The sequence below is a fragment of the Rhamphochromis longiceps genome, linkage group LG15, assembly GCF_057381845.1.
Source record: "Rhamphochromis longiceps isolate RC_006_pf linkage group LG15, R_longiceps_female_GT1.1, whole genome shotgun sequence".
NCBI classification, from domain to species: domain Eukaryota; kingdom Metazoa; phylum Chordata; class Actinopteri; order Cichliformes; family Cichlidae; genus Rhamphochromis; species Rhamphochromis longiceps.
The window spans coordinates 920,098-935,656 of record NC_140571.1 but is presented as its reverse complement, the minus strand read 5'-3'; positions in this window follow the sequence as shown (position 1 = coordinate 935,656).

Here is a 15,559-nt window from a genome sequence, read left to right as displayed (position 1 = left end):
GAAGAAGAAATGTTAGACTGTGCTAGACTAGAACCCTATTCAAAATAATAGCAGCATTTCATACTCCACAGTGATGAAGCTTTAAATGTAGATTGAGGGAGAGTGGTTTGAAATGCTGCAGACTTCTTTGTGGTCATCGCAGTTTGCCATGTACCGGTTAGTAGCTGCTCCACAATCTCAGGCACTTCCTGTGTCTATGCTTTAGGTGCTCGATGTTCTCATGGTTATGTGTGTGAACCTCTGTTCTAAGTCACGATTTGTGATTACAAACTGAATTCTACTGAAAGAGAGAAAAGGACGGTGTCTGCATCTGGGACCAGATCGAGTTAAAAACAGGCATTTATGGAGCAGCAGTTGTGTTTTTTGGCTGGTTCAAGCAACAGAAACACACACACCTGTAGACTGTGTATGTGACTGGAACATGAGAGCATGCTCCTTTTTCATTTCCTTTATATGAACATTTTTATCTTCTCTTTCCTTTCCAACGTCAGATGTTACAAAGTGACAAACGCTGCCTGTGTTGTCAGTGTGGATACTGCTGCATTAAGCAATCCGCCTTTATGTTTCTATGTGTCTGTTTATTTGTGTCCCCAAGGGAACACAAAAACGATTAAATAACAAACAGCAACCATTGTTTTCTTTTTATGGTTACAACAAACAAACAAAAAATAAAGATTTGTGGTCAGTTGTGATTTACGTGGATGTTTCTATAGATCTTTGATCGTTTCCCTTTGTGTAATTTCCATACTTGGCCACTAGATGTCCCCGTAAACCACAGAATCATCAGCTGATAGCTCCTTCACACACAAACTACTGCAGTACAAGATGAATATGCTATCAGGGCTGATATAGGCTGTAAATTATTCTGTTAGCAACGCAGTCTGAGCCAGCTGTGGTTAGCACTGTTGCCTCACAGCAGGAAGGTCCTGAGTTCAATTCCACCATCAGGCCGCGGTCTTTCTGTGTGGAGTTTGCGTGTTCTCCCCGGGTACTCTGGCTTCCTCCCACAGTCCAAAGACATGCAGATAGTGGAGTTAGCTTAACTGGAAACGCTAAATTTCCCATAGTTATGACTGTGTGTACCCCGCCTCTTGCCCTGGGATAGCTGTCCCTGAAAAGGACAAGCAGATGAGAATCGATGGTTAGTTTGTAGATGATCGTTCCTTGTTGACATGATTACAGATTAATGCCAAATACTGTGCTGAGGTGTTTGGTAGTGAACTAGTGAAAATAACAGGCATCAAAATTTGAAGGTTAACAAATACCAACGACGACACAGATGGTCTTTTAAATGAAATGTTCTTTTGTGGACGTGGCAGTACTACAAAGATTGTTTTTCATGCACTTTGCTGCTTTTATTACAGTTTTTGGTTTTTGAGGTATGCCAGTTACATGAGACTGAAAATCTGTGCCAACAGGTAAATGGGAAATTGGCAGTTAGTTGAAATAATCATCAGTATGTATGGAGGAGGTCAGAGGTCACCAGTGTGCGTCTACAGCCAACAGAGTGAAGGCTCTGTCGTGGTTTGGGGCTGTTTCCACCAGCGGGGTCGGAGATCTTGTCAAACTTTAAAGAAGCATCATAACAGAAAAGTATATATATATATTCATATATAGTATAAATACTTAGTACATATCCACCATATAATAACATCTGGGATATTTGATGGGTGATGACTTTTCAGCATGACAATCGTCCCAAACACACGGCCAGTGCAGTAAAAGCATATCTGCATAGAAACACACAGTCTATGATGAACTGGCCTCAGCATTACTGCAGCAGTGAAGTAGAAAACAAAAGGCAGCAAACATCCGAGCGTGTGGTTTGGTGGGAGTTCAGGAACTCTGACAGGAGCGAGGAGCTTCCTGGAAGTTACGTGACAAACACACTCTCTGAACTCAGTGAAGTCATGGTGTCGGCGTCATGTAAGCAGTCTTAAATTTATAATTAGAGCGTGATATTGTGACTAATAATGTTTGGTGGAGGTTAGAGGAAAGTACTGTAAACACTGGATCACAGCTGAAATTCACTTATGACCTAAAGTCTTACATTTGAATCCACAGCAGAAATGAATTCATAAACAAGCACTTGCAGCAAACACAGTAGCACAAAAGTCCATATCCATGTGACACAGAGGTCATTTCTGAAAAGCCCAGAGGGGCTGGATGGAGACACGTGCCCTGCTGCCCTTCCTCATAACCAGTATCCTGATAGCCAGTTAAAAAAGCATGTTAGGAAAGTTGGTTATCAAGCCAATAGTTTGGAGTTTGGTAGTAAAACTAATATTACTCACTTTTAATTTTCCTAAAACTAGATATGCTGATATATGCTGATACGCCATCACCCGAACATGGCTGCAGCTAAAGTTTCTAAAAGTGAGCAAAGCTGGGTTAGTAGAATAGCAGAAAGCCAGAAGAATAAGATGCGTATTCTAATGAAGCCTTTATTGAGGACATTGGTTTCCTGCGCTGTGACATAATTAATTGTTCAGGGTCGTCAGCTGTGCACGTCTTCATGGGCAGCGATGACTGCGCCAGCAGAGGAAGACGTTTGGCCACAAGCCGCTGCATGTAGCAGGAGCCAAAAAGAGGTGAAGCTCTAGGTGGACCATTACTGTCTGACTTAAACTATTAAGTCTGAGTAGCAGTGTTTTTATTGAAGGTGGAGCTGGGCCTTGGTAAAGCAAATACACTGCACACAGGGATTTCCCACTGAAATGCCTCCTTTTCCACACTTGGCCCACATCACAGCAGTGTGAAGTGAAACCTGAGTACTTTTCTAATTACGATGAAGGTGTGGTGCTGATGGAGCAAACGCAGTCGCCTATATAAATGTTATATAGTGAACGTGTGGTGAAAATGTCTATTGATGTCCTGGAGTGAATGTTTGGTGAGTTCAGCTTTAGAAACACACACATCTCCTTTCAAGATAGTCTGAATTACATTCAGTGCAATGAGATTTTGCCGCCTTGCAGTGAAGCAGAGACAGATTTAGGACACGATCAGTGGATCAGCTGAGCTTGAATACCGCTGTGCTGAGGAGGCAAGCAGAGGTGAATACAAACCAGCTCTTTGATGACTCTGGTTGTTTTAACATTTCACTGTTAAGGCATTGTTTATATTTTTTAATTGTTCCTTTTATTTATAACTGAAATAATCCTAAAAAATAAAAGTTTAAAAAGTTTGCTAACTTTGCCACAAAACAAGTCTTTGTCCCTGGAATTTCTGGTACCATGTTTCCCGTTTGCCACAGATCATTCACAATTTAAATGAGATTAAAAACGAGAGTGGATGGATGGAGCTGGCAGCTCTGAAGTGGAAAAGGAGAATGGTGGTCGGGACAGAGGATGTACCCGTGGAGGTACAGGTGAGAGGGGAGTGAGTTTAACACAGTTTTGAAGGGTGAGAGGATTCCTGATGAATCGACAGGAAGTGTTCTGGGACAGATTTTCAGGAAAAAAGCTGAATTGGCTGGCTGAACGGGTGCAGCCATAAAGGACTCAAATTTGATTCTCTGCACATACAAAAACCTGGGCTGGATGAGCTGCTCGATCACTGATGTTCTACTTTTAAAATAGAAAAATGATAAAGCTTAATTTGAATCCTGGTTCAGTTCTTAATTCCCAGTTGAACCCAAATTCCTAATTAATTTGTCCTAATTTAATTAAATGTTATCCTGAAGGTTTTTAGTCAGCGAGTTGACAGCTGAGTTCGTCCTCTCTGGGAGGAAACCCTGTACACGAAATATATACACAACCTATTGTACTGATCAACCCTCAGACTGTAAAAGCTCAGACGTGTTTTTAGAGGATTTCTTTCTGTAGGATGATTTTTAGGAATCATCCACATCTCAAATGTATCTTTGAGGCCTCCTAACGACACGAAGGGCAGGTGGAAATGCTGATTTGATTTGTTTACTCCATTTGGTGGTTGGCTGCAGTAACACACACAGCAAAAATACATAAAAATAAGCATAACAGTGTAGAAGAGATAAAGATTTAAAAAGTGAACTTCAGTGCCAATTAAAACTAAAATATCCATCAAAATCATTGTCTCAACTCAGGCCATAAAACACGAGCTTTTGCAGCCTAAAATAACAGCGTTCAAGTCCTTTTTATGGCCTCAAATACAGCCAGTGAGAGCTGATCCTTCAGGTTTTATTGGAAGTGATGAAGGAGGAAGGAGCTGCAAATTTGAATGCTATTTCTCCAAATTCACTCCAAGTCTTTTTTGGCTTAGATACCCCCCCCCCCCCCCCTCCCAAAAAAAAAAAAAAAAAACTGGCCATGGACTATTTTTAGCATCCTCAAGCCTGCATGTATGCTTCATAACGAGCTGGTCTGTGCATGCTCAGCATGTGCACACAAAAAGCTGAACTGTTAGCACAGAAGAGTCAACCAGGGCCTCACCCTACCATCATCAATACGACACTGAGCCTTCACCCAGCTGAACAAGGACGATTTATGGATGCTCACAAAGGCCAAGCGGCTAAAGCTACAGCTAGCCAGAGCTCAGAGCCTCGGTATGAGCGAAGGGTCAAAGCAGTTAAAGAAAAACTGAAAAGAGAAATGGGTGAAGTTATAAACAGCCTGGAAAACGATGTAATCAGTCTGTTGCACCTGCGTATGTTTGGTATGCCAGGTAAAGGTGAGTGTCCAACAACTGGCTGTCACTGAAGAAAATTACAATGCTACATTTCAGAAAAGGGGGCAAACTCCTCAAGATGGGTGGTGACCATGGTGGCCATGTAGAAGTCGGCAACTTTTGTTTTGTCAATAGGAAGAGGGCCATGTGACACATCAAACTTCTTGGTAATGTCACAAGAAAAACAATGGTGTGCTTGGTTTCAACGTAACTTTCTACACAGTGCTCCAAATTAATATGCAAATTGTGTTTAAGTGTCATAAAGATTAAATAAGTTGTTTTTCAATTACATCCATGGATGGAATTGTGTCTCAGGACTCTTTGTATCACTGAAATCAATCTCGGACACCTGTGATCATTTGTTTGCCAGGTGAGCCCTTAATTAAAGTTAAAACCACCATTTTCAAGCAATATAGGAAGGAAAAATGATCTCTGCTGCTGAGAAGCGTGAAATAGTTGAATGTCTTGGACATGTAATGAAAACCTTAGATATTTCATGAAAACTTAAGTGTGATCACCATAATGTTAAGAGATTTGTAGCTGAGTCACAGCACACACGGGTTCGTGCAGATAAAGGCGCAAAGGAGCAGCTGCTAAAAGACCATAACAAAGCAGCAAACACATATTTGAAGCTGCTGGTGACTCTTGGTGGCGCTGTCACTTGGTGTTCACTTCCTGTTCCTGCTCAAACACAGTGGTGTTTCTGAGTAGCTTATCTGCTTAGCAATTTAATTAAAAACTGTAAGATAACTTCTTTTCTCATAGTATAATCTTCACGTGCTTCATCCGAAGCACACTCTCTGTGTACTCACTACCTAACTTATAGCCAGTTCGGGGATGACTTCAAACACATGGGTCCTCTGTCGGACTATAGGAAAACCTGGACATTTTCATCAATCTCGAAAGTCCCCCCGGACGCCCCCCGGACATGTCCACTTTTTAAAGTGGACATGTCCGGGGAAAAGAGGACGGTTGGTCACCCTAGTATTGTTAGGAGAGACGGCATCCATCCCACTTTGGATGGAGCAGCTCTCATTTCTAGAAATATGGACAAATTTATTAAACCCCCCAAAATATGACTATCCAGAGTTGGAACCAGCAACAGTCTTACACGCCTCTCTGCAGCTTCTCTCCTCCTGCTACCCCCCAAAACCCCATCTCCATAGAGATAGATTTCTCAGACTTTTTATCTGATTTATAAAATAATTATTGTGGGTGATTTTAACATCCATGTAGATGCTAAAAATGACAGCCTCAACATGGCATTTAATCTGTTATTAGACTCAATTGGCTTCTCTCAAAATGTAAAAGAACCCACCCACCACTTTAATCACACTCTAGATCTTGTTTTAACATATGGCATAGAAACTGAACATTTAACAGTGTTTCCTGAAAACCCTCTCCTGTCTGATCATTTCCTGATAACATTTACATTTACAATAATTGATTACACAGCGGTGGAGAGTAGACGTTTATCAAAGTAGATGTCTTTCTGAAAGCGCTGTAACTAAGTTTAAGAATATAATCCAGCCACTGTTATCATCTTCAATGCCCTGTACCAACATAGAGCAGAGCAGCTATCTGAACGCTGCTCCAACAGAGGTCGATTATCTTGTTAATAATTTCACCTCCTCACTACGTACGACTCTGGATACTGTAGCTCCTGTGAAAACTAAGGTCTCTAATCAGAAGTACCTGACTCCGTGGTATAATTCTCAAACACGTACCCTAAAGCAGATGACTCGTAATCTGGAGAGGAAATGGCGTGTCACAAATTTAGAGGATCATCATTTAGCCTGGAGAAATAGTTTGCTGCTTTATAAGAAAGCCCTCTGCAAAGCCAGAACATCTTACTATTCATCACTGATTGAAGAAAATAAGAACAACCCCAGGTTTCTCTTCAGCTCTGTAGCCAGGCTGACAAAAAGTCAGAGCTCTGTTGAGCCAACCATCCCTTTAACGTTAACTAGTAATGACTTCATGAACTTCTTCACAAATAAAATTTTTATCATTAGAGAAAAAATTACCAGTAATCATCCCACAGATGTAATATTATCTACAGCTACTCTTAGTACCATTGATGTTAAGTTAGACTCTTTTTCTCCAATTGATCTTTCTGAGTTAACTTCAATAATTACTTCCTCCAAACCATCAACGTGTCTTTTAGACCCCATTCCTACAAAACTGCTCAAAGAAGTCCTGCCATTAATTAATGCTTCGATCTTAAATATGATCAACCTATCTCTAATAATCAGCTATGTACCACAGGCCTTCAAGCTGGCTGTAGTTAAACCTTTACTCAAAAAGCATCTCTAGACCCAGCAGTCTTAGCTAATTATAGGCCAATCTCCAACCTTCCTTTCAGATCAAAAATCCTTGAAAGAGTAGTTGTCAAACAGCTAACAGATCATCTGCAGAGGAATGGTTTATTTGAAGAGTTTCAGTCAGGTTTCAGAGCTCATCACAGCACAGAAACAGCTTTAGTGAAGGTTACAAATGATCTTCTTATGGCCTCTGACAATGGACTCATCTCTGTGCTTGTCCTGCTAGACCTCAGTGCAGCGTTCGATACTGTCGACCATAATATCCTATTAGAGCGATTAGAACATGCTGTAGGTATTACAGGTACTGTGCTGCAGTGGTTTGTATCATATCTATCTAATAGACTCCAGTTTGTGCATGTAAATGGAGAGTCCTCTTCACACACTGAGGTTAATTATGGAGTTCCACAGGGTTCAGTGCTAGGACCAATTCTGTTTACATTATACATGCTTCCCTTAGGCAGCATCATTAGAAGACATAGCATACATTTACACTGCTATGCAGATGACACCCAGCTCTATCTGTCCATGAAGCCAGATAACACACACCAATGAGTTAAACTGCAGGAATGTCTTAAAGACATAAAGACCTGGATGGCCGCTAACTTTCTGCTTCTTAATTCAGATAAAACTGAGGTTATTGTACTCGGCCCTGAACATCTTAGAAATATGGTATCTAAGCAGATTCTTCCTCTGGATGGCATTACCTTGGCCTCCAGTAACACTGTGAGGAACCTTGGAGTCATTTTTGACCAGGACATGTCCTTCAACGCACATATTAAACAAATATGTAAGACTGCTTTCTTCCATGTGTGCAACATCTCTAAAGTTAGAAATATCCTGTCTCAGAGTGACGCTGAAAAACTAGTTCATGCATTTATTACTTCCAGGCTGGACGACTGTAATTCATTATTATCAGGAAGTCCTAAAAACTCACTGAAAAGCCTTCAGCTAATCCAAAATGCTGCAGCAAGAGTCCTGACAGGGACTAGAAAGAGAGAGCATATTTCTCCTGTTTTGGCTTCCCTTCATTGGCTTCCTGTTAAATCCAGAAATTTTCTAACAGTCCAGTTCACTGATGAGTGCAGTGCAACCCTGGATGGTCCAGATGGATGCAGTGGTGGATGGTTGGTGGACGGCCACCATGTCCCAACAAGGCTGCGTCGTCAGCAAGGAGGTGGTATAGTCATGTTTTGGGCCGGAATCACGGGGAGAGAGCTGGTCGGCCCCTTTAGGGTCCCTGAAGGTGTGAAAATGACCTCTGCAAAGTATGTGGAGTTTCTGACTGACCACTTTCTTCCATGGTAGAAAGAGAAGAACTGTGCCTTCCGCAACAAAACCATCTTCATGCAAGACAATGCACCATCTCATGCTACAATACCTCTGCATCATTGGCTGCTATCGGCATAAAAGGAGAGAAACTCATGGTGTGGTCCACATTTTTCCCTGACCTCAATCCTACTGAGAACCTTTGGAGGATCCTCAAGCAAAAAAATATGAGGGTGGGAGGCAGTTCACATCCAAACAGCAGCTCTGGGAGGCAGCTCTGACATCCTGCAAACACATGATAGGGCACATGGAGTGGGGGGGTGCTGTTGCAACTATAATAAATAAGCTTATATAATAAATACAGTTTAAAGAGTTAGGGATGTTGGTTGCATTAAAGTATACATAGAAAAACAGTTAAACTTTATACTTAAAATGTAATGTCCATGGGTGTTGGCAGTGCAGTTATCCTCCAATCAGGGTGGAGGTAGGGCATGTTTGACAGCCTGCGGGTAAACACTTCTGTTGAGTCTGTTTGTCTTCGACGTGATGGCCCTGCAGCGTTTACCAGAGGGAGGTGAGTGTCCAGGGTGCGAGGGGCCCTTGATGATGATGCTGGCTTTCTGCTGAAGTCTGCCAGTATAAATGTCTCTGAGGGGGGTTAGTGAGGTGCCGATTGCCCGCTCTGCTGCCCTCACCACCTCTTGTCCTCCGCGGTGCAGCAGTTGAACCAGAGTGTGCGGCAGTAGGTCAGAAGGCTCTCGATGGTGGAGAGGTAGAAGTTTACTAGCAGTCTCTGGGGTATTTGGGCCTGACGTAGTTCCCTGAGGAAGTACAGCCTTTGTTGTGCTTTTCCTGCCTGGTGGGAAATGTTTGTGGACCAGGTAAGGCCGGCCGAGATGTGGACTCCGGGGAACTTAAAGCTTTCTACCATTTCTACCTCCTCCATCAATGTAGAGGGTAGAGTGCTCAGATCACTTTGTTCTAGGACTGGGCGATATGACCCAAAAGTCATATCTCGATATTCTTTAGCTGGATGGCGATATACGATAAATATATCTCGACATTTTTTAAAGCCATAAAGTAAGACCAAAAAAAGAGTTCTTAGTCAAAGCTGTGTCCCAGATCTCACACAGGCACTTTTATTAACATACAGCGTAGATGTACATGAAACAATTTCTCAGAAATAAATTATCAGCATTTATTAAATAATGATGCTCCATAAATAAAATAAAACAATGTTGTTTTTGTGCATAACAAAAAGCTCACAATTGTGCAGTTAAAATGTAAACTAACAGACGCTGAGCATAATAACAAAGACTTCACAGCTGCTCTGTTCCCAACTTCTACTGCGTGACTGACAGCCTGGAGTTTGAAGTCCTCTTCGTAACCGTGTCTCTTACAGGTGCCATTTGTGGTCCTTATACGCACACAATACGGTAATATTGCAGCACTAAAATAGTAATCTCCAAATGCTTTCTTTTTACCGACCAGCTCCTCTTTGATAGCTGCCGTGTCCGTCCCGTCCTGAATATAAAAATATATCGATATATTTAAAAACTCGATATATCGCCCAGTCCTAGTTTGTTCTTCTGGAGTCGATTACCATCTCCTTGGTCTTGGCTGTGTTCAGATGCAGGTTGTTGTCGTCGCACCATCGCTTCAGATGCTGAACCTCCTCTCTGTAGCTGAATCATCGCTGTTGTCGATCAGTCCTATGACGGTGGGGTCGTCAGCAAATTATATAATGGTGTTACTGGTGTGGATTGGAGAACAGTCATGGGTGAAAAGTGAGTATAAGAGGGGACTGAGGACACACCCCTGTGGGACACCTAATTCAGAATGAGGGTGGAGGAGGTGTGCTCTCCCATTCTGATGTTCTGGGGTCTGTTGCTCAGGAAGTCCAGTATCCAGCTGCACTGTGAGCTGCTGAGTCATGGGTTGCTTAGTTTTTTAACCAGTCTGTGGGGTCTGTGGTCCACAAACAGCATTCTCACATAGGAGTTACTAATGTCCAGGTGTGTGAGGGTTGAGTGAAGAGCTGTTAATGTGGTGTCCTCTGTATGGCTTACTTTAATATTTAATATATTTAATATTTAATATAACTTACTTTAATATTTGATTTAATATTTGATTTGCACAGGCGACCGAAGAATTTTCTTGATGGTGGAGTGGATGTTTGTCAGAAACAGTTCTGTCATGATCCTGGGTCCTTTTGACCCAGCGTTTTGTGTTTTCTCTTCGCGATTTTGGTTCTGTTCTCTAATTGGTGTTTACCCTGTTCCCCCCCCCCCCCCGTGTGTTCCTGTTTTGTTGTGAAGGTCTGCGTCTTATGTGAGTGTTTTCAGTTTGCCTCCCTGGTCTCGTCATGTTAATCACTCCCAGCTGTGTCTCCCACCTGTGTGTAATCTCCCTGTGTTCTCTGAGTGTATTTAAGTTGTATTTTCTGTCTTGGTAATCGCTGGTTCGTCTGTGTTGTTTCCCCTCGGTCTCCCTGTATGTATTTCTCCGGACCTCCCTGCATCCTCATTCTGGTTTGTCTTATTAGTTTACCCAGTTTAGGTTTCCGGTTTCATGTTTTGTCGCCACCACTGTTTGTACTCACACCCCTGTAAATAAACACTCATCTGCACCAGAGCTGCTGCATTTTGGGTCCTATTTCATATTCCACACGGCTTGCCCCGGCAAACCGTGACAAGTTCCTTTCTTCTCTTGGTGAAATGAACTCCGTTGGGTATAAAAATTCAGTTGTGGAAAAATCTCAAGCATGGATGTTAATCACAAAGCAGTCGACAGCCTTTCTAATGCTGGAGTTGACCATCTTCCCGTCCTTATTGATCGTCCCTGCGCTTCCATATCGCCACAATCGACTCTCGTTGACTGATAAATGTGCAGCTGTCATTGAGACTGTTATATGTCAACTCTGTGTGCTGTTGCATCAATTCCTTCTTAATGATTCCTTCTTTGAGGCGGATCATGTAGCAGTAGTTGCAGGTAGTTTGTAGTTGTTAGCTAACTACTAGCTGATTTTGCACTCCACCCCCTTGTCCAAGAATAGGTACTTCCTGGCTTCAAACAACTTTTGAGGTTAACAAAGAGTCCAAAATGAGTAGGTGAAATTATAGTCACTACATTCATGTTATCTCTACAGTCTATGGACATCTCCCAGTGGTTGGTGGAACTGTTGTGAAGCCTTAGGCTGAACTTTTTGGCCCTCACCATCTTGGTTTTTAGAAGAAAAAGTGATTTTATCCGGTTGTTCAGTGATGACGTGACGAATCTTACTTCCGGGTCTAAAGTAGTCTGCGTTTAATATGGCTTTTGTGTTGTTAACATGTTTAATGTTTTGTATTTTCTTCTATTTAATCTCAAAAAGCTCCTAAAACAGTCAGTGATCACTGTTGACCTCCCTCGGCTTTTATTACCGCTAATCATTTATTTAAGCTCAGTTTTTAAAACCTTAGGATGTAACTACAGCCCAGCCCATGCAGCAGTATATGAATGACTAACCTCGTATTGTGGATGGATTATCTCAGTTGTTCTCCTGGCTGAAGTTTGGTCCTTTTACAGCATCCTGCCATGCGATTACATTTGTTCCTGACCACCGAGAACACTCACGTTAACTTTTATCGAGTGGAAAAAAAGTTAGCTTGTTTATATTATGCTAACATAGCTGTGTCGCTAGCGGTCACGTAGCACATCATTATATACCAGCTAGCCCAACTTCAGTAACCCTACAAACGTCACTGCTGTTTAGTTTTCTGTCTTCATTTATGCTGGAAGTGATAACAGAGCTGTACGTTTTAATTTGTTTCCAAAACCCCGCAGTCAGGACATGCTATATTGTATTTAGATAGAAGCTAGCGAGCTAACTCCCTGCTAACTTCTAACTCCGTTAAATGTCATAAATTCCGTTTTCATGGATGCCTGGATGTTAAACTCAATTGTTACACCTGGTAGAGCAGAACGCTGATCATTTTATTAAAGATGAAAGACTTTAGACAGTTTTTCAACTCTCAGTAATGCCACAGTGATCGTTTGATATATGGACCTGCAGCGGAGTTTAGACCCAGACACAGCTAGTGACGTCAGACTGAACAACCGGATAAAATTAACATCATGTTGGACTGAAGAAGATATGAGATTTTGATTGAGACTTAAAATTTCTTTGGAAAATGAGGATATTAATCAATGAGGTGACTCATCAAGTCCCATTTGTGGTTTCTGTGCTTCCACTTGCTGCAACAGCTCCTTGTGTCAGGGAGCAGCTGCTAGAGAAAGGTAGTCTCTTTGTCATGACAGTTTTCAAGCTTAACCTGATTCCAACCACCATAAGTTACATTTTCTGCTCATTAGTGATTTAAAACATGTGTGAGGGACCAAGCAGCTAAAGCAGAGAAGACACAGGAAGAAATGTCTTCATAATGGGCTTTAAAAAAAAAAAAAAAAATTATTTTAACCCCCAAATAAAGTTCAAAAGGACAGAGTTCAACATGTAATCAAAATGTAATTAGCAGACCCATAAAAGATGTCAAATAAATATAATTACAAAAGGTGATTTCCAGAAAGTGGACACAAAAAAACAAACAAACACCAATACTAAGCACAAAATGACATAAGTAAACCTAAAACACCCCCGTTTCTGACATGCACATGGTTGAGTCCAGACAGGAAGCAGCCACGCCCCAAACCAGAGAAAGAGAAACATAATTCATATAACAAAAACCCCACACAATACTAATATGTGTGCTTCATAATATCAGTGTTATCAGTGAAAACATTAATGAATTCTATTAGTGAAATAACTGTAAACCAAACTAATGAAATGAGTGAATGCACTGGTTTTACCCATGTGTGGCTGATGCCATCATGTCAAGGCTAAAACGGTCTTAAATTTGGCAGTCAGTGCAACCAAGACTGCTTTACCGGAGAGCGGTATGACCTCCAGGTGTACATTACTGAAGCCCATTCCATAAAGCCTCGACACACAGTTTTATTTGTCATTTGTGATTTTAGAGGATGTTTGGGCACAGCAGATGTCAGCTGGCCTTTTATGCACCGTGGCCTGCTGCTGCTTTGTGGCTGAAATGCTTCCAGTTTGCAGTAGGTGCATGATTTTATACAACCTGCGGTAATGAGACTGAACACAGCTGGATTCAAAGGTTAGGAGGTGTGGTCCAGTCCTGCGGACAGTCTAAACTTGTTTCTTAGCACCGCCTCATCATTGCAGGAATGGTTTGAATCTGCTGGTAATCAGATAAAGTTGCCCAGCTGTCAGTCAGAGTGTGAGTGGTTTGTGTGAGTCTTTGTAACTCTCTGTGACCAATTCAGTATCCATATTGAAGGCTTTTCACCTTTGACGTTTTTCTGATGTCAGGGAACCTCTGACTTTTTCTTGGGTGGGCTAATGGACACTCCAGGAAACACGATCCACACAGGCCCCCACCCACTGAGCCCAGCTGTACCTTTACCAACAAGGACCTCTTGTGTCTGCATTGTAATGCTAGTGCATGAGCTTGATTTACAGCAGCGTTGCTTCATATGCTCTTCTGCTTTGTGAAGTAAAGCCCAAAGTGTCACCTTGATGAAGTTCCTGGTATAGCCTGTGCTGGCTCCTTTTTAAACTGTAAGAGCTTACTGTGACTCAAGCACACACAAAACAGGAACAAGCTTCAGACTGATGTTATTACACTTTTCTTTTCATTATGAGCTGAGCCACCTGCTGCTTCCATTTACTAGTCTGTGTATTTGGTTGGGTGGTGTGGATGACTTGCACTAAGCCACTTAAACCAAACCCTTCTGCACCAGCAGGTGTCACTGTTTCCCTTGTCTCATCCGCGACAAATATTTACACTGACACAGCCCAACGTGACAGTAGAGGTCATTTCATGCCTTTGAGGATACAGAGACGGTGTTCGGCCTCCATTTAAAGACTGTGGGTGTGCTACTAAAATGAGTCACAGTCACAAGGAGGCTTATGTGAGGTAGAAGATATCTTTGATCTAAAATAAGATGTTGAGTCTAAAGTGTGCTCCTACCTTTTTTATTTTACTCCTTCAGCTAATTGCGAGTCCTCCCTCTGGCCTGTTCCTCCCTCCCCTCAGCTGTCAGCATCTCCCCATTAAATCAGCTCTAGCTGTGCTCGCACATGCAAACAGAAAGCTGCTTTTAAGCCTGTGTGTGCAGTGGAAACTGTCCACTGACAGAACACATCAGGCGGAGGTTTCCACGTTAAATAGCTCCAGCGTGCAGTGTGATGAGAAACAGGAGGGATGGATGGGGTGTTATAAGAAGGTGAGCAAGAGGGAGAGATTGCAGTGTTTTCCCTCTGCGTAGCAGCGAGCAGCCCCACCCCTTTGGACTGCCTCTGCACGTCTCTGCTCCGCCATTGTAGCTGCACGGATATTCGTGTCATGTCCCTCACTTCGCTCCCTATCTGCTTCAACTCCCAGATTCTGTTTTGCACAGTCATGGCTGTAATATTCATTTATTCTCCTTTACATGTATGGACTGGTAATAATGGTAATAAAAATAGAAGCAGCAAAGCGCATGAAAAACAATCTTTGTACTACTGCCACACAATAAAGAGCATTTTATTTTTATTTAAAAGGTCATCTGTGTCTTATTTTAAAAATAATGTTGAAGTGGAATGATAGAGAAATACAGATAACTTAATTAAAACAATGTTGGAAAAATGCAGAGAAACTCGTTGCCTCTTTGTTATGATTCCAACCTTTAAGGAATATTCAATCATTTACTAAAAGTAGTTGTACTACTTTGTTTAAAAAACCCTGACAATCAGAAGAACCCCTATGATTAACCACTTGGTGACCGTGGGAAAGAAAAACTGCTTTTTAATGGGAAGTAACCCTCAGAACAAGGTTCAGGGAGGGGCGGCCCTCTGCTGCAACCATTTGGGGTGATGGAAGGAAGACAGGACAAAAGACACACTGTGGAAGAGAGCCAGAGATTAATTATATCTCATGATTAAACACAGGGTAGCGTATAAACACATAGTGAGTGAAAAGAGGTGTGAGAAGGAGAAACACCCAGTGCATCATGGGAATCCCCCAGCAGCCTACACATATTGCAGCATGACTAAGAGAGGATTGAGGGTCACCTGGTCCAGCCCTAAATATATGCTTTAGCAAAGAGGAAAGTTTGAAGCCTAATCTTAAAAGTTTAGAGTCTAGGTCTCCAAACTCCATACTGGGAGCAGGTTCCACAGAAGAGTGGCTGAAGGCTCTGCCTCCCATTCTAGGTTTAAATATCCTCAGAACAACAAGCCTGCAGCCTGAGATTGAAGTGCTTTATTGGGACAATGTGGT